At 41.5% G+C, this 20,612-nt stretch overlaps 1 protein-coding gene across 5 annotated transcripts in view; it reads left to right on the plus strand.

Annotated features, from left to right (window-relative positions):
- The window catches only part of LOC310955661 (RNA-binding motif, single-stranded-interacting protein 3), a gene marked incomplete at both ends in the record, with an annotated part of 278,373 nt that overhangs the window by 148,010 nt on the left and 109,751 nt on the right, over positions 1-20,612 (plus strand). The window lies entirely within an intron of this gene.

The following is a 20,612-nucleotide window of genomic DNA, read 5'->3' on the forward strand; positions in this document are numbered from 1 at the left end:
GTTGACAGACATTGACACCCACTGAGAGTAATGGCTTAAGGGAAAACAGTAAAACACACTTGCAGTATATGTAGACTATTAACCATTTAACATTAACCATGTTTTGTATATTAAAGATCACATATCAAACTGATTTTCACATTTGTACTTGTATTTTGGGTTTCTTCTAGAACGTTTACATGCTTAAATGTTCAAACACAGTTTTTTTTCTTTTTCAGTATATTTCTGTGTCACCACAACCGTACAGAAGTCCTGGCGGCTCGTTTAAAGGCAGGGTTTCTGAATACCAGCTGTGTGCATTTCTCTGTGGATTGAGCACTTTGATAATTTCACAGTAGTTTTATAGCACTTCAACCTGCTTTTTAATTAAGAAAAGTCATATCCATTTTTACAATAAGGGAACTTTAAGATTTTGACTGAATTTTGATTGTTGCATGTATGGCTGTCTGTCAGTTTTAGCACTTTGTCACCTGCCTAACAGAATCAGAATCCGAGTCAGAAAACCTTCATTGTCTCCTGGAAAAGCAGTGGGAAATTTTCTTAGACGTGTACATAAAAGAAACATAAGTTAAGAAAAACACAATTTATCATACCATAAAACAAACAACATTAGCTATACTCCAAAAGATCTGTGGTGTACAGCTGCGACGATTGGTTGACTAATCGACCACTAACTATTTTGATAATCGATTCATGGCTAGTCAGTATTCATGCAAAATTGGTAGAAAATGCTTTTTACAGACCCTCAAATCTAATGATTTTCTATTAAACTGAATATCTGGACTAGGACCAACATAATAAGATATTAAAATACTAGACTATAGACTTAGACTTTCAGAAACTGAAACTGAGATGTCGTGACATTTTTCACTATTTTCTGAAATTCCAGAGACCAAGCGATTAATCAAGAAAATAATCGTCCGATTAATCGAATAGAATTATTCGTTAGTTGCATCCCCACTGTAATGCCCTCTTTTCTAAATGTTCGATTCTCTTGCCGACTGTAGAGAGAATCATCACAGACTAAAGCACAGGCTCTCTCTCTCTGGACATCTATGATAGACGAGCCTGCATGGCTAAACCAGGCTATTTTTGTTCCAGCTGAAGATTTTCTGGTGTCAGAATATTTAAGTAGGTGAACAAAATGTCAGTGGCATTAAAGCAATGAATATGCTGATGACTACGAGGGTACACTATGAGTGATTTTCTCAGACGAGCGATGGTCCGCGTTTGATCTGATCCAGAAATCCCCCCCTTGAAGCCAGAGAAGCCCTGATGAGATGGAGAACGGTGATGGCGCCAGTGAAGATGACAGAATTGATGATAACGATGAAGGTGGCAATTATTTTGATCAAATGGGATGAGATCTGACAGGAGGAGATGATATTCCATGCGGTGCTCAGGTGTGCCATTTCTCAAATGCACCATTTGGCCGTTTCCTCTCCCCCACCAGTGTCCTTCTTCCAATATTTATAAGAGGGCAGGCTCTCAGAATACAGATAAGAAGCCGTGCTCTTTGCCCATCTAATTTTAAGGCCACACTTTGCATTGCTCCCTTTTTTTCGGTCAATATTTTCATGAGAGGTCTTGTGTCCCAAAACAAAAGGGCTGACCTTTTCCAGCATGTTTGTTTGCATAGGTATGTGTGTGGGCACATTGACAAAATAATTTTCTATTACCATATGTGTATAATAGTTTCGGGGTTTTTTTATGTTCCTTGTTCTGTTCACACAAATGGAAAGGCCAGCAATCTGTGCCGCAACTCTGTGCTTTTATCACACTTGTGAGAGACATTAAGGAGTAGTTTGCTTTTATAGACTCCCTCTGCATCTCTCTGATGTCTCTTTACCAGGTATCACTCCCATCACTCTACCGGCTCCTCCTCCTTCTCCACCGAACCCCCTCTTCATTCTCTCCAACCCCCTTCTCTTTTGCTTGATGCCGTTTTTTCTCTTTACACACATATTCATAACACATTTGTATTCACATCCACCATGTGTTCTCCTGCCAAACATCCAATGAGTACAATTTATTCCCATCAATAATTAACAGCAGGCTGTCTTTGTTTCTGTCTGCTCGCAAAGGTGTCTCTGACATCCTCCTCTCTGTCATGGTGGAGCAGCATTCCCCAGGTGGGGCCAGATGAAAAACCCAGGTGCTCACTGAGAAAGGTATAAATCACAAAGACGATTGCTAACACCACAGATGACTTCCACAATAAGAGCATTCAGCCTCATTTTCTCTCTCCCCCTGCTCCATTTTGTCACATATATCTCTCCACCAGAAAGTTATAAACAAATAACAAGTCAGAGCCACAGGCTTTGAGCTCATTAAATAAAACTGTCACAGTAATCAAGTTGCGCCTTTTTTTCCTGCTTGACGCCATTAAAACGCTTTTATTAAGGTGGCGTATTTTAAACACAGCTGCAAAGGAGGCAAAAAGAGAGAAGCAGGGAAACGGGAAGTGTCACTTGATTTCCTCTTCTTCCTCCGATGTAACACCCTGCTGTCTCTCTCCCCTTACTCCCCTTGGAATTTGAAATACCAAGGCAGCAGAGATGAAACATTGCCTTCCTTTTGTCTTGCCCTCCCCCGGGGATGGTGACAGCGAGAGGGAGGAGAGAAACCATAATTAAGATACCTAAAGGACACTTCCCCCCCTTGCGTCTCCCTTCCTGTCACTCACCTCTACACAAGTCACAGATAAGAGCACTTAGTGTAGGTGTGGAGTATGTGTCTATCTGAATGTACGTGTGTGTGCGCAGGTTTGTGCATGAACTGGACAGTCCTATTATTTATTTGTGTATATTCACAACAAATACATGTATTTGTATATATTTTCATCAAACTGCTTGTCTTAATGTGTGCAAATACCAACATGTGAATGTTTGTATTTTAGCATATTTATCCACATCGTTGTTGATGTGTGTCATTTTGTGGACTTATATTGTGACCACATTGTGTTCAGAAAGATAAAATAACAAAGTAAGTTATTGACATTTTTTGATTTTAGTCATGTTACATGTTACTACCTACATTCAATTTATTCTTTGACATTCTGGGTGATTTGCTTCTTCGCTTTCTTACAAAATGTTGGATGCCACAGAAGGTGATTAGGCTACAGCAAACGAGAACAAGTGTTTATTAAATGCTGTTCAGTGTCATTTCGAACTTTCGAGAGAGCCAGATTAGCTGTTTCTACCTCTTTCTAGCCTTTATGCTAAGCTAAGCCAATCGCCTCTAAGCTCTAACCCCAGGCTTAAAAGACACGAGAGTGGTGTGGATCTTTTGCAAATGAGCACATTTACCAAAATGCACTAAATAATTTAACTAATCTGGTTCAATATATCCAACAATTTGGTCTACTGTATATGGCAGGAATATACATCGTGACATCAAAGTATATAGCACGCTTTGCTCTGACAACATTGTCAGCAACACGTATCAACACGTGTCATCATTGAAATTAAGAGTTAAATTGCTTTACTGTCAAATGGTTAGATCTCGGATTGCACAATTGTTGCTGTTTCATTAATTTCATATTCATCATAATGCATACATTTAACAAAAACTTGGAGAATATATCAATATTCAGTTCCAAAGGAGCTTATATTGTTGCACCAATTATTTGTCCCAGCTCTCTTTATGTGTGTGTGTGTGTGTGTGTCTGTGTGTGTGTGTGTGTGTGTGTGTGTGTGTGTGTACGTGTACGTGAGAGAGAGCTATATATTGACTATACACACATTTTTGCCTCCTCACACAGTGGGCTCCATCCTCTATGTCACTTTGTTCAGGTAGCTTTCCGAGCTGTGAAAACTGACACGTCGAGCAGACAGAATAATAAGAGGTAAACGCCGCGTCTAGCTTCGCAGATGCAAAGCTGTCAACCAGCCGCTCGCCTCACTCTCCGCAGGCTGCCATTTTCCCCTTGAGCCAATCAGACTGAATTATGGGAAGGGCGCCCTCGATTGTGGTGTCTGTGTCAGAGAGGTAATTCCGCCTGACAGCTGCTTGCTTTCAGACAACAGCCAGTCTTTATGGAAATCGTCCCTCCCTATTCTCGCTGCAGTCGGCTTCTGCTGATAACAGCCCGGATGAAAACAAAGCTGTCCTTTTCTACTTTTTTTTTTTGTTTTTTGCTCTCTCTGTGGACAGCTTAGATTTAGCAAACAACTCTTAACATCCTATGGGTACAGGCATTTTACACCACGCTTTGATATTATACACATTAGGGCCAATATAAACTTGGAACTGACGCTCGCTATTTTTGCTCGTGAAGATGAATGTGGACTGTTTTATTTTAATTCAAAGGTAAAACTCCTTTCTGGTTTCTATTTTGAATCCTAGCATATCAAATTGTTTTTATATTAAAAAAATAATCTTTTTATATATTTATTTTCAGAAAAAGACAAGAAAATCTTTAAATCAACAAATGTGACACTGTCATTGCTTCAAAATGTTATACAATGAACTTTTTTTATTGTCACTTGTGTGTCAAACAAAGCAATTATTGATTGATTGGTTATTGAGAGTTTTCACCTGGTTAAAGCAGTGGGGTTGAAGCCTATGGTGCACTGGGCCTCCATCACTACCCTCATTCCAATAACCAATATTTATAAGGTTCACAGAGGCTACAGGCAGGCACAACGGAGCTGCATGCCCTTCACTTCACATTACAGTGGGGAAATTATGCTAAAAGCATCATTAAAGTGCCTCCATGAAGTGAATCTCAAATGTTTATGATAACACAGTGCTCACACTGGCCCATCAACCAGTAGTCACCAACGGATGCTTCAGATGGTTTAACGGTGTGCAACGAACCGGAGTGTTCGGTTCTCTCCCTCTCTCATTTATTCTCACACCCTTTCAATTGCTCCGTCTCTTCTGCTGTCTTTTCCTTCCTCTCTCCTGGGGAAGATTTCCTGTCAATATTAAATTTATATTCATGTGAAAAGCATGGATCTCCCCTATGGATGGTCTGCAGTCAGTCAGCAGTCTTCTTATTATCCTTTAAAGGTGACTCCTCTGACGCCTTAGCTCTGTTGACACCGAGGAGGACCTCATGGTTCGGCTCAACACAGGGTGACCTCTGGGCGATAATCAAAGGGATGGCTGACGGTGCTGTTACAGTTGGTTGCTGACAACAGCTAGCCTAGCGAAGCCTGCCCTCACCTGAAGCATTGGTTAAATCTTAGGAGAATGTAAAGGGAAACACATTGTATTGTGAGTACAGCAGGATAATTGGACATACTTTTGGGATACAGGTGCTCACTCAGCAGCATCACTCAACTCTCCGCTCAATGCTGCCACCTTGAATGCGACGCCATTTCCCCCAACCGCCGCAGTGTTTATTCACAAAGCATATGGTGTCAGAACACAGTGTGGTGATCAGCACTTTCCCCCTGCCATCGACAAGGGCATCCTTATGATTATCGTCATTCACAGCAGCTCATTTCCTGCCATATTTTTTGTCTACCATGCTTCACATTTGAATACAGCGTGTAAGTATCGGAATGATGCAAGTCAGCACGTAAGCATTTTGAGTATATACATCACTCTTTTCCACTCCTTCACTCGTAGTTTTATCTTTTAACAAGCACTTGTAGCTTCATACTGCCATGCTGACAGTGTAGCTTTGAGAGACTGTGAAGCACAAAGCTAATCATGCTCTCCATACAGTCTTTCTTGCCTCATTATACATACATCTCCCTGAAGGTATGATGATGCACCTTGGCATCATGTTGATTCCCTATTCCCTTGGTGTGTGACTTTATCTTGAGTTCAAGTGAACCGAGCTCACTCATTTTCATTTTCCATGCTGATTTTTCAGGTTCATACTTGTATTTGGGGTTTCTGCTACAACATATTGACTTTAATGCCTTTAATTTAAAAAAAAAAACAACCAATATTGTTCTCATACTCGGACTGTGTGTCTTTATCTGTTGATTGAATGTTTTGATACTCTCACAGTATTTATATAGCACCAGGGGCTGCTTTATAATCAAACAAGATATTTAAATCTTTCTGTTTACTTGAAGTTTGAATCAACACTTTTTCCATGATAATGTTTTTCAGTGTTGTTTCAACATACCTAAGATGCCTTTTTTTCTACTTTCTACCTTAAAGAAAGGTTAATTGACATCAATAAAGGAAAAGGATGGTGCCTAAAAAAGATACAATCACTCGCAGTGTAGTTATCTCTGGCAGGGCTGAGCACAACCCCCCCTGCTCTTTTGCAGAAGTGATAGTTTTGAAGGGCAAAGCCAGTGAGAGTGAGACGGACCATCTGACTAGCGCCGGCTCCCAAGCACCTCCGTTGGCATCCACTGTCTCTGCCGTCTAATTACGCTTCAATCATCCACAGGAGCACTGCGTGCGGTAAATTATTTCACCGAGCAGTGCGGCGACGTGCTGAACTGCGAGCATTTGAGAAAGTGAGAAACAAAAGGCTAAGTTGAAAATCAGTGAGAGCTGGATTGAAGAAATAAAATGAAGCAAGGTAGGAAAGAGTGTGAGAAGAGAGTTGAGAGGGAGACGAAAAGTGAGAGTCACTGCGGAAAAATAGAGAGGGCTGGACAGTGCAAGTGAGAAGCCTGCCAGCCATAAGGTCGTCTCAGACAGCCTGTGCAGCAGGAGACAGGCCAGCACTAATGAACAAAGTTACAGACTTATCACTCATCAGGCAGTGAGAAAGGGAAAGAAGGGATGGATACCTTGCAAAAGACAACATCAGCAACAATGTAGATGCATTGTAGCATGTCTATAGCTACAGAAGAATAATTTGGGTGTTCATTCTTTTTTTATTGGTTTCCACTGTAGCAGCAAAAAGGGATCTAATTAAAATACAATTTAGAGTGGTTGTATTTATGTGTGTGAATAGCCTCTATTCTGTTTTGAAATTGCTCCAAAATGGCCTTGTGTCTAAATTATAGGCTTGAAAAAGAATAGTGAAGGCCTGCATTCTCAGTATGTTCAATGCTGCCATGCTCCCTTTGAAGCAAACATAAATATGGCTTTTTCAGGCTTGGTAATGGCCACAGTGTGCAGTTATTAGAATGTCTTTGATGTGCCAACTGTGCCAACCTGCTCACCGTGTTTCTGAATTGATCTGGCTCAATTAGCGGGCCCCGCAGAGACAGCATTCAAAGGACCACGTTTCCACGCTCCACATTGACACACATAGACCAGGTGAAACGCTTTGCATTCAGTTACTCAGCTGGCCCTGAGAAGACCACCTGTGAATAGATGGGAGTATTGGAAAATCAATGGTGCAGCTCCAGTGTTAAAGAAAAGCTTTCAGCAAGAATGTTTGGTACATTCTTTAACCAGTACCAGTTCATTTCCAGCCGTCACAGGCTCATTGGGATTTAACTGAACAGCAATCCTCACCACAATCTAAGAGTATTCCATTCTGGCTATCTGCTCCGTGGGTGCTTGTCTTCATATCCTTTACTATACCTGTTAAACTATGTGTGCACCACACACAATGAGCCCTCGCTTCCACCCTTTCTCTCTTCCCTGATTCAGCTGACCCACTTCAATTTGTCTTCATCAGTCATACCAATTAACTCTGGGATTAGATTCCTCAATGCCAGGGACACCCAGTCCTCTCTGTTTCTCACCATCTCTCCATCTATCCCTCCATCCATGCTTACTTACCTCTGGCTACAGTGCCATCATTGTATAGATGTTGAGTTTGAACATCATTAAGTCACTTAGTTTCTCAGCATTCAGCTATGATAGCAGGCTGGGGATGTAAATAAAAGGAGAGCACTGAGTACCTTTCTTTCATGCATTTTATGTGTCAGAAATACTACTTCAAGGCTGCTCACCTTCTGTCCTCTGAAGAACTGTAATTTTACTTTGAGTGCTACTCATGAACCCTATTTTCATCTGTTTCTTTCTGCTGCTTATATCTGGCCTTAGAAATATAAAAACTGCCATTTCCACCTTAAAGTCACACTTAAAAGGATACAGTCATGGTGGATTCATGAGTAACTAGAAAGCAGTAGGTGAAATGCTTGTGGCAGAAAGGCTCTAAATGACACACCTGCTCACACAGATATTAGACATTAACTAACGAAAAAAAAAACAGTAAATTATTAGATTATGTGAAAAGATATGGTATCACAAAGCATGCCCTGCACTCTGTTTATTGCACTGAGTGAGATTGAATGCATGCATGACTGCAGCAGTAATGAATAAACTCCCCTCGCTGCAAGCTGTCACTCAGAATTGACAATGCTTTTGCATATCTTATACGGCTATTTTTTTTAATCCTCTATGCACAATGGTCATGCTACACTAGTGCCAACATGCCTTTTTACTTAATTTTCTTAACGTTACTGTTTTAAAACAGCAAGATTGTCTGTATCGACAGTATATTGGCAGCTTTCGAGGATGCACTTATTTGACAGGTAGACTTGCAGAAGCAGGGTGCACACACTCCAGAATCACTTGGTATACTGGCTGTACAAAGGTAGCAAAGAGTAAAAAGGAATGTCTTTCTAAATACACAAAACTCATTTTGCTCTGTGCAGGATCTCTGATACTTCAGATATGAGAGTTCAAGACATCACAAGTACCTTGAAAAATGAAAGGAAGAGAGGGCAAACTCAAAAGCAACAACCCTAAAGTGAACAAAGATCCCAAATATTGTCAAATGCCTACCGAGAATACTATATAATTCAGTTGGATAAGAGCAAATGCTGTCTCATGTTCCACAGATGTTTCATTTTTAGCAAGATATAATGAAACATACAGATCCTGTCCTTATTACATCATTTCATGATTGTAAATCAAATATCAGGCTGTATGTCACTGTGGAAATTGCACATTCTTAGGAACAAACTACATATGTCAGCATTATTCAGCACTTTGTGATCGTGTGAAGTTATGCACACAGCCTCAAAGTGACTACATTAAAGCATAGGGCCTTAAATTCATCTTTAATTCACCAGGAAAAAAAATCATTTGATTAATGCGACCCTTCTACTGCAGCAGCATAAGTCTTTATCCCAACTTTAAGCTACTGCTTACATCCAGTTGCACGCTTGTGTGAGTCACTCTACATAGATCATCTTTAATGGTAGTTCTTGGTGCAGCAGCACAGGCAGATCAGAGCCCAGTGCTCACCCTTAGAGGGCTCTGCCACACATAGCTGCACTTCAATACAGTAGAAAGTGGGAGGTGCTGCTGGTTCCAGAAGTGTTTTTTTTTTTAGCCATTTTGGGTCACCATTTCAATTGTTTCTTTAGGCAACAACATAAAACATGGGACTCTCACAGATAGTGTATCAATATTATGTTATGATCCCCAGTATTGGTTATTTCAACTTTTGTTTCTGTAATTTTGGCGCGGTGGATTACAATGCCCATGGGTCTCAGCCCCCGTTGCCATGGAGAAGAGGCCAATCAGAGGTAGAAAATTTTTCAAGCCATGATTTTACAGTTAAGGATAATTAGCGGCAACATCATTGTTGAATTCACCCTCAATTGACCCAGAATTTAACTTGACTCAACCTAAGTCTCCTTCCACCAGTAATGGCACACGTAAAGTACACAGGTGTACCTCACAGTTTTTATGTACACAGACATGGACCTTTTACTTCTCTATCAAAAAACAAAATATTTTGTTTTTATTTTACGTGACCAATATTACAAATCAGAAATTTGCCTCAGGGGACTTTACAATCTGTACAGCACACAATACCCTTGTGCTTTTTTACCCTAAATTCAGTTAGAAATTAGAGAAGAAATGGAAGTTTACAGTTATAATTATAGAAAGTTGCTCTTTTATTAACTTACCAGTTCCTTTTCACACCATATGCATACTGTCAGACACGCCTGTTCTTTTTTTTTTATCCAGCTGTCCTCATATCATTAACTACAACTCTCTCAGCGCTCTATCCTTCTCCTACCACCCTCTTCAACATTCTGTGGGCATTCCACGTTAAATTACACTGTCTGTTCCCATTTACAGTGGCTTCAATCATATGTGAGAGGTCTGCAGGATGAGAGGGAAGCAAGTCCAGGCTGAGCAGACAGGGCAGATCAGCCGAGGCCCTGTCCTGTTGAGGGTTGATGAACCAGCTCTCTGACACCAACACAGTCCCTCATTCTACCTAATGAGCATGAACAAAGCCAGAGTATCGGGTCCCTTTTCATCCTTTTCATCTCACTGACAGTGCACCCATGAGTCTCTGTGTGTGAGTGTGTGGACACAGCCGTGCAAGAGGTAGATAAAGAAAGGAAGAGATGGAAACGGAGACAACAGCATTTCAAAATATCAAACACTCTTAAGTTTTGGTGTGATGTGCATTCTTTTAGGCTTTGATCCAACCTACATCCTTTATTGTGTTTCAAAGAGGAAAAGAGAAGGATAAAAAGCTTCTCTGACCTTTGTTGCTCTGCTGAGAAACATAGAAGGGTCTTTGCTTTGTCTCAGAGGTCTGAAAAGTCAAGGTCAGCGTGGTTTATTTAAGCTCAGAAGGGACCTATAGCCCTCAAGACCATGGATCCTGTGGGCACATAATACTGTATGTACATATACACAGTGACTGTGACTTTGCAGGGGAGGAAATGGATGTGGTGGGGAGGAGAAAGAAAAAGGCATGGAGAAGCTTTTACCTGCACAGTTTCTCCTCCAGGGTCTTGATGGAGTAAGTGAAGGTCAGCAGTTTTGAGGGATAAATTGAGATGAGACAGGTAGATGTATGGCACACAGGTATCTTAGCAACCTCTGAAGTGATTTCACATCATTGCCTTCCCTCCACGTGTTTTACATTAAAAACTAAGCAACAGCGAATTCCTTCAAGGTGTAAAAATGTGAGATTTCCATGTTTCTTTTTTGATTATAAAGCAGGTTGAGGTGCTATATAGATACCGTGAACATATCGAAACACTCAATCCACAGAGAAATGCACACAGCCCATATTCAGAAACTGTGTCTTTAAACGAGCCGTTAGGACTTCTGTACAGTTGTGATGTCAAAACTATACTATATATAGAGAGAAAGGTATAAAGTGCAGCTACACTGCCATGACAGTCATTCTGCGGCTTCAGTGACAGTAAAGAGACACAGAGCGCAGATGTGGAAGACCCAGAAACACTGACCAATCAGAGCACACTGGGGTTTTTGTTTGAGGTTGTCTTAAAGAGACAGGTCCTAAAACAGAACATTTCAGACAGAGTATGAACACAGGTATATTCAGACAGACAGTATGATTAAATAAAGTGTTTTTTTTTAACATTAAAGCTTGTAAACATGTTCTCGTAGAAACCCAAAATACAACTATGAACCTAAAACATTTAAAACCTCCCCATTGTTTCCGTTTTTCTTTCTAAAGTCGCCGCTGTTGCATTGCACAGCTTGTGTGTTTTAATATTAAAGCAGTTTATTTGAGAGTGTCGCCTTTTGAAAGAGGCTGTCATGCAAATATTTCTTTTTCTGCACATTTATTCATACCAACTCTTAGCTAGAAGTCACTAAATTCTCTGCTGCCCTTTTTGTCTCTACCCAGTGTCAATATTTTGTCTGCATGTGATGTGATGTCTGTTGTGCGACTGCACGCTGGCTTATTCTGTTGTCTCTCTTTTTCCGATGGCACTGTTATCTTCATTTGTCTTTGTTATATCTGTCACTGTTTCTCATTCCTTCACTGCATCCTCAAAATGCTGTTATTCCTTCTCCTTCAATTACAGTATGTTTGATGCCTGGCCTGAGTGCTGGTTTGTTGTGCTTTACTTGCGATATCACAGCGTTGTTTTCAGTGTTATCTCCGTATTCTTTATGCCATCTTGGCGTTGCGGCTGTGTTCTGTGAGGGTAATCTTCCTGCCATCTCTCGTTTTATCTTTGCATTATCTTTAGGGTCATCTCAGCGCTGTTGTCCCTGTGTTATCGTATACCACAATCAAGGTGGTGACCTTTCTTTCTCACAGCATCTTAAAATGCTCCCAGGGCTGTCTTGGCAGTTCGTTTTTAGTTTTTTTCTAAGTGCTGCGGATAATTATTGTGATTTCTTTTGGATCTTTGCGGATGCTGGATGTCAAAATATTTCATTTTCAAAGTTTGTTATACTTGCATGCTTCTATCCTGTGTGTATGTTTCATAGTTTTCTCTTGCATGTGTGCATTTTGATATAAGTCAAATATGTTTAGCTCTGAGGGATGTCTTAGTTTCTGCCAGCGACTGCCATCTTTCGCGTATGCCTGTGTTTACACGGCTGCAAGTCTGTGTTGTTACGTTTGATTCAGAGCATGGTATGATTCATAGCAGATGGCTGCCTTCTTCCTGAGCAATATGACAGCCGAGGGAAGTTAAAACTGAGAATGGTAGACAAGATAGAAAAGGGAGGAATAACAGGGGATGTGATTACCATCAAACCATCCTCTCAGTAGAGGGAGCATCCATCCGCATCCCTCTCTCTGCTCGGTATGTGACATAGATACAAAATGTCTCCCAGGCTAATTTGCAGAGCAGTACACACTCTTCTCAGATTCATTTTGAAGTTAGCAGTCAAACAGAATCAGTTTTTTTGCTTCCATGTAGTGAAATAAGACTGGAGACCCCTTAAATATCTGCTCCTGGCTGTTTGCACATCACTTGATGCTAATGCCTCTTTTCCTCCCCTTTTGCTTCTCATGTGCTGTATCTTTTTGACAGGGAAGTTTATGTCTTCCTCTGGTGTTTTATTAAGTTCCTTTATCGGATATTTAAACAGAAAACCCTTTGGCCTCCTCAGTCTCTGCAGGTCCTCATGAGAACAAACCAGAGATTTATATTCCATATGTTTTCATAGCAGTGATATGGTCCACACTAGAGCAACCAGATTCAGTAGCCTTTTATTAACAGGGTATTTACTCATCATAGCTGTCAGCAAAAGGAAGAGGCAGTCTTGACAAGCTAGCTTATGGGGAGGCACTGCCATCTTGAATAATGATCAGTCTCTGTGAGGCGCCTCTGAGAGATTAAGTTAGCATATAGGGATGCTTTTGTTCACTACATCCCATCACTCCCTGTCTGAACTACCTGTGCTTTCCTAGAACTTCATCTTTTGTAAATGGTTATTCTAGAAAATAATCAGAGTGGGCAATAATTTAATCTTGAGATTAAGAGTACAATTTTACCATTTGGTTCATTTATTGAAAGAGAGAGAGAGAGATTAAACAGTAAATGCAGACACCTCATAACATCTATGTAGGCTACTTGTTTCAGCTCCACATGCCAAGATATGGTGCATTTCTGGCATTGCTGCCCCCTAATTATTAAAGTCTAGCAACAAAATCTTGTAGATGACGGTTACCTGATCAGTGATTCTGCTGTTACTCTGATTAGAAAATGTACAACTTTCTCTTAATCTCTTAATCCTTATGTATCTGCTCCTCCTGAGGCAGGTCCTTCCATATACTTTATATGTTTACATTTGCTGTATACATTTATACTGATTAACGACGGAAAAAAAGTGCATTGTGTGATGTTTCATCATATCTAGTTAATTTCCATCCTTTCTTGCTCATCCAGGAGAAGCACATTTACACCTCTGCATTGACTTCAACATATGTTTCCACCTGTATACCACCCACTGTTGTGAATTAATTTTCACATTTGCAGTATGACTGTGAACTCTGCATGAAAATGTAAATTACCTGCTACCGCCTGTAATGATTTTAATCCCTGTATGGTCTGACATAACATACAATCACACACAATTATTGGCTCCAAGAGCTAAAAACGGTCTCTTGTCATTATTATTAGACGACTATTGTGTCCATTTTTTCAGGGAGGCCAGTAAAAAGCTGCCTATTTAATAGCTTAACCTTATATCCTAACTGTGACAAAACCTATATATAGTATATACTGTGTATATACAGTATGTAAAAAAAAGTGCAGTATGTATATATATATACATATGCATGTATATATGTATACAGGTATATACGTATATATACATGTATACGGTATATACATAGTTATCAACTTATACCAGATTCATAGTGAGTGTAATAGCACAAAGGTTATTCAGTGTCGTGCAGTCACAAGAGAATTAGATGTTTTTGTTTCATGGTTTAAATTGTTGCAGCTGACTTACAGTGAAAGGACTTCTTTTCCCTTGTTAAATCAGTTTTGGGATCCCCATGGAAACGGTCACACGCTGCCCCAAAAGCTGACAGCCAGAGTTGTTGTTGTTGTCTCAAGTGAGAGGGAGACGGGGAGAAGAAGAAGGGAAGAGAGGGATCGGTAAGATGGGATTTGAAGAACCAGGGGAAGTAGAGATGTGACTCCAATCAAATTATTGGCCCCAATCAAATTATTGGCCAATCAAGTCATAATGTGAGTAATTCAAGGCTTACATCGACGGCCCTTATCTGATTGTCCGTGCATTAGGGGCTCAAAGGAGGGCTCTTAGTGAGCGTGCTCAATGGGGGGTCTTGGAGAAAAAAAGGTGTTTTGATGGGAGACAAGAGAGATTTGCTTTTGGTGGAAGTGTGTGTGTGTGTGTGTGTGTGTGTGTGTGTGTGTGTGTGTGTGTGTGTGTGTGTGTGTGTGTGTGTGTGTGTGTGTGTGTGTGTGTGTGTGTGTGTGTGTGTGTAAAAAAAGAAAGAGACCGGCAAGCTGTAGGGGTTTTTGAAATGATGCCTGCCTCTCTACCTTTTGGAACGATACTGTAAAGGAGAAAATGCCAGGCTAGGGGTAGTGGGATGTTTACGATGCCTTTCTGTTGCCATCTGTTACAGTGCCATAGTCCAATGGCAATATCTCTCATTTGCCCAATTACAGAGGAGGATTATGATGTGTTTGTTTCCTGCCCATGGGCTCCCTGGCCACATCTGACTCATGTTTTAGGTAGAGACGTATCATCTATCCTCTAATGAGTCCTGCCAGAATAGTCCAGTTAAAGTAGCATTGTTCTTTCGGCTGCTAATAGCATTTTGAAACGCATATGGTATATATACATAAAAATATAATAAAATTGCAATGCCAGGTCTGCGTGCAGGCAGACCCTGTATTGTGCATGATGGTCTGGTGGACTTTCCAGTTACCCTACGCTGTGATATCTGAGGCCAACAAATCCTGGTGTAACTGGTAGGGGGGAAAGCACCTGGAAAAACATGACTATGGGGCCAGCTATTGAACAGAAGGGACTCTGACAAAAGCCCAGGTCCTCAGAAAGTGCGGGGTTTCCGGCATCTGACACTGGTGTTGAGTGCTAATCATACCTGGCCTCAGAGGAAAAAGAATACTGCCATGTTTCTGTGCTTATTTGCATGTGGAGGGTTCTTGAATTTGTGACCCCTTCCCCCTATCCATACATATACACTCCAACCTCCCCTGCGCTTGGGGATCTGCATTGCCGAAACAGCTGCCAAGGGAACAGCTTGTCTCAGAGAGAGAGAGAGAAAGTGAGAGGGGAGAGAGGGAGCACTCGGGGGGGGAGGGAAGGTAATCAGTTTTTGGAAAAATACTGCCTCTCCATCCCCTGCCAAGAGTTAGTTTGTGTTGTGGCTTTTTTTTCTGGGCCAGCTTAGCCCTGGCACTGTGGCTCCAGCCACCCACCCCTCTCTCTGCGGTTAATTCAACAATAGGGGGTTTAGGTCGTAAACGGACAAAAACAACAGCCAAACAGAATAGGTTTTGAAGTGTGTCTGTTTCTGCATGCGTGTCTATGTGCGATTGCTCTGGGAGTGCTGACATTTTTTCTTGTTTCAGCCATATGCTTATTTGTGGGTGACAGTCAGGCGTCCATAAAAAAAGGCTTATTGTTGTGATACCACAGCAAGCATCCATAAGTGAGCAATCACCCTTTTTTTTAGAGTGTTGGCAAACTGCCTTCTCACAATATTGTGGCATGTGTCCCTGTTCTCCCACACACTTATTCTCAGGAACAAATCTGATTCCATCACAACTGACTGACTAAAGCCATTGTACCAATACAGCACCAGTTGAACAAATGTAACAAGCTTATGCATGGTGGATCTAGTTTGACACCCGCTGGTGCGTGCCGTAGACCGAGGATGAATAAACAGGAGCGTCCTCCCCTTCTCTAATAAAGCTTGTCAGCTCAAGAGGAAGTGACAGGTTCAACAGTGTTCCTGGTTAACACAACAACCTATGAATAACCTCATCTCATAAAACATATGGCCCCTCCATCAGGCATGCTGCAAACAAGGCAGCACATGTGAATTAGGGTGTCAATCAAAAAGAAACTAATAGCAGCAGTGCTTTTGTGTAGCCTTGAATAACAAAGTCCACATTTTCCAAGCAATAACATATTTAAGAGTAATTTCTGACTTTAAGTCAAATATCTCTTGACATCATTATATCTAATTTCCATTAAATGCATTTTAATTGCTGTTTGATGAGGATTAACATCTCAATTAATTGTATGGCAGAAACTGCAAGTGGCAATTAAATAACCAATAAAAAAACCTATGTATTATTAATTTATTATTTACATCACAACTTCTGTATTGCCAACATCCCAGTGTGAGTTTTCAATAATTATTCTTGGCCCTAAGCAGCATTTTGTGTGTGGTACACACAGGGGACTATATCAAGTGGCTGAAACCTTATGTTTTTATAATGACAAAGTATATGCATCTTGTCAGTATATTACAGTTAAGATGTTTTTTTCCGGCCTGTGGGCTCGGAACCAGTTAAACATGTTTGACTGAATAATACAGAGTCAGTGCTCACCGATGCTGCATCAATTAGGCTCAAGTGAGGGGTCGATTAGTCTTCAAACGGATTGGGGGGCTCCGCAGTGCGAGTCATGTGAACCCACTGGCTTTTCTCCGAGCTGTAGGCATAGGAAGAGACAGAAAGAGGGAAAGCCAATGCAGTAGGAATAGTTAGCTGTTTACATGCTGTGCGGATGTATACAAGTGTCCTCTGTCAGACTTTTAATCACTTTTGGAACCTTTTGGGATGCTGTACTGCAGCACAGGGAACAAGTTTCACTGTTTTGATGTTTAGGGAGGCAGGGGAGAGGAAGAAAAGGAGGAAGACGTATGATTCAGATGCTCCACTGCTACTGTTCTCCCTGCTCCTTTTCTCCATTTCCCTCTCTTCCTCTCCTCTCTACAAAGGTATGTTTAATACATAAGGGTCTAATTGCTATCACAGCTGCGTCTGCATCGTCTGCCTGTCTGGGTTTTGCACTGAGTATTCCATCCTCTTCTCAAACTCTCCAGAAAGGAGAGAGGCCATGGTATTAGGGCTCTGCCCTCGGGCATTATCCTAATGTTTATTCTTTTCTCTTCGCTGTGTTGCCTTTCCTTTCCAATCTGCAATCCACACTGCATTACCAGAAGTGTGTGGACACCCAAATATTACACGCATTATTCTAGAACATGCCATTCAGATAACATAAGGATTGATATGGGGATACAACGGCCTCCACTCTTCTACCAAATATTGTAAATTCTGCCTCAGAGATTTGCTCCCATTCAGCCACAAGAGCATTAATGAGCTGGGGTGCTGATATTGGGTGTCCATTTCACCAAAATTGTAACATTAGATCCAGTGGTGTGCTCAGACTTTTTGAAGGGCAGGAGCGAAAAGGAAACAAAAGGGCACATATAGCACATCCTCGCCACTGAAGAGGGCACTTTAGCACGCATTTTGGCTTCCAACAGGGCTCTTTAACATGCATTCTGGCTCCCAAGAGGGCACTTTAGCACACGTTTTGGCTCGCTAGAGGACACTTAGGCACACGTTTTGGCTCCAAGGGGCCACTTAAGCACACGTTTTGGCTCCCAAGAAGTCACTTTAGCACACATTTTGGCTGCGATGAGGGCACTTTTAACAAGCGTTTTGGCTCACTAGAGGACACTTAAGCACACGTTTTGCCTCCCAAGAAGGCACTTTAGCACACGTTTTGGCTGCCAAAACTTTCACACTGGACAAAAGAAGCCACTAACACTCACTAACATCTGGCTTTTGTCTGTAGTAGGAAAGGTTAAGATCTGCATTCATTCCCGGGAGAAATGTCTCCTCCTTCGATAATTTCGATGAGTCTTTGTCATATAAGCCATAAATTCCATCTGTCTCTACCCAAGCAGTGCTTGGACATTGTTTGAAAAAGGGTCTAAATATTCTTAAAAAAAACTTACCTGACCCATTAAACATTCTACTGTTTTCAAATCCCTTTCTGATGTGTTTGTTACATTGTACATGACACACCAAAAAAAAAAAAATCATACTCCTATACTGTTAAAGCCTATCACCTTTTTTTCAATGTCTTCTTGCTTTTAAAAAAAACTGCATATGTGCACTAATTTTGTTGGGAAAAGGATATGAGTTGCTTTTCTGAAGCTGTTCCCCGGCTTGCATTTACCATTGCATCCTAAAGGTGTTGGATGGGGTTGAGGTCAGTTCTCTGCAAACCAGTCAGGTCCTTCTACATCAAACAGGGAAAAACATTTCTTTATAGACCTTGCTTTGTGTCTGGGGATATTAACATACTTCTGCCTATAACGTGTACCTCAATTTTACCTGGTTGCCGGGGTTATCGCTGGCTCTGCTGCTGTCTTTTTTCCTGCCTTGTTTTTCAGCATCCTGCCAGCTCTCACCTCCTCCGTATGAAACACAAGGCAGCTTCTCTCTCTCCCTTTCTCACTCTCTCTCTCTCACTAGCTCTCACGCTCTTTCTTTCCCCGCTGCATTAATGGATGCAAATGGAGGCGTGTGCGGGGGAAAGGAGCTGACATTTATGCCTCTGATTAGAACATGCAGCCCCAACGCTTTGTAATTGATTGCAGTCGTGGACAGCACACACTCACCCATACCCTCTCCTAAAGGCCTGTACCGCATTCTGCATCTTATTAGTGTGTATGTGTGTGTCTGTCTGTGTGTGTGTGTGTGTGTGTGTGTGTGCGTGTGCGTGTCTCTCTCTCTGACTCACACACTTCCAGACACTTAGATGGGCATATTATATGCATGCACACACGTGTGCACACACACACACACACACACACACACACAGTCTTTCATACAGTTACAGTATACACACACACATATATCCACACAAGCCCACATAGTCTGCCTCACTGCATGCATTTGAATAAGAGGCTTTTAATGGTTGCTTCGTTCAACTTCAAGCCTAAGTCATTGTGGAGAAGTCAAGCTAGCATGACTGAAGATGTTGATCCTGGATGCATCCTCTGGATCAATGCAGTGGTGTGACCTGTGAACTCTGATAATCCTGATAACAGCGTCAGGGGTCAGGCTGATGAGGTGAAGTTTCCATGATGGCTCAAAGAGTTAGCTGTAGGAGGCAAACGGTGGGAAAGAGAAAGGAGTTCAAATGTTGGAGAAAGGGTGGGAAAGATAAGAGGATGGGCAAACAAGTGTCTGCGAAAAACCAAGACGTAATAAGGTTGAGAGGGATGAGAAATGGATGTTTGTGAGGAGAGGAGGAAAATGAAGCTCAGTTAATTGAGATGAGAGAGCAATGAAAGAGTAGACCGAGGGCAGAAATGTGTTGAGTACTATGTCCTTGCAATTTTTTTTTTATAGTGTTTTGCGTGTGTGTAAAGCTGTGGGTTTATGAATACACATGCCCGGTTGAGTGTGAGCGTATTTGCTTGTGGTTGCATTTGCATTCTGCCTGCTTACTCACGTGGATCTTTCAGGACTTCTTTGCTGTTTGGGCACATCACTTTGTATGTTAATGGGTGTGTATATGCGCATTAACGTGTGTGTGCGTGTGTGTGCTTGCGTGCGTGCGTGCGTGCGTGCGTGCGTGTGTGTGTGTGTGTGTGTATGTGTGAACAGCAGGATAAGATTGTGGCAAGGTGCTGTACAGTAATTAGCATCATTCTCACCAGGGAAGTGCTCTGTGTGGAGGGCCCTTTAAACACATCGCAGGGACAAACACTGAGCCACAGTCCTGTTCTGCTGACTAGCAGGCCTGTCCTGTCCTGTCCAGTTTGAATTAATATTGCAAAGATTTACTCCAAGCTAGAAAAATAACTCATATTTCCCACATATGTAAAGGTAGATGAGAACAGATCCATCCACTTTGACGTTGCATGCATACATGCCCACGCACATTTAGAGACACACTTGAAGATGACACCATGAGACACAAACACTCACAGGCCCACACACACAGGGGTTGCGCGGGGGTGTAAAATTATGCTGCGTTAGCTAGCGTGCAGTGTTTGTGCTAATGAAGCTCTCTGTCCACATAGGCTGATAACTTGCTGATGACTCGATACTTCTGCCAGAGAGGTCTGAAGCACAGTTTGAATACCGAAGCAGGTGTAGCCCGTGGTGGCTGTGTGTTATTAGCTGAAGGTGTTTTTTCTTTATGCCTTTAATATAGGAATGGCGGAATGAAAGCCTCCAAGTTAAGTCGTTCCATTCATTTCCCTTCAAAAATGATGTAGTTGTCATCAGGGCTCCAAGTAATGATTATTGTCATTATCGATGAATCTGTCATTCATGTTCTGCATTCATAGATTAGTTGTTAGGTCTATAAAATGATGAAGAATGTTGGTCATTACTTCCAAAAGCCCTAGATGACATCCCCAAATGTCCACAGCTCAAAGATATTCAGTTTATCGTCATAGAGGAGCAAAGAAACCAGAAAATATTTGCATTTAA

The sequence above is a fragment of the Echiichthys vipera genome (genome assembly GCF_963691815.1).
Source record: "Echiichthys vipera genome assembly, chromosome: 13".
Lineage (NCBI taxonomy): Eukaryota > Metazoa > Chordata > Actinopteri > Perciformes > Trachinidae > Echiichthys > Echiichthys vipera.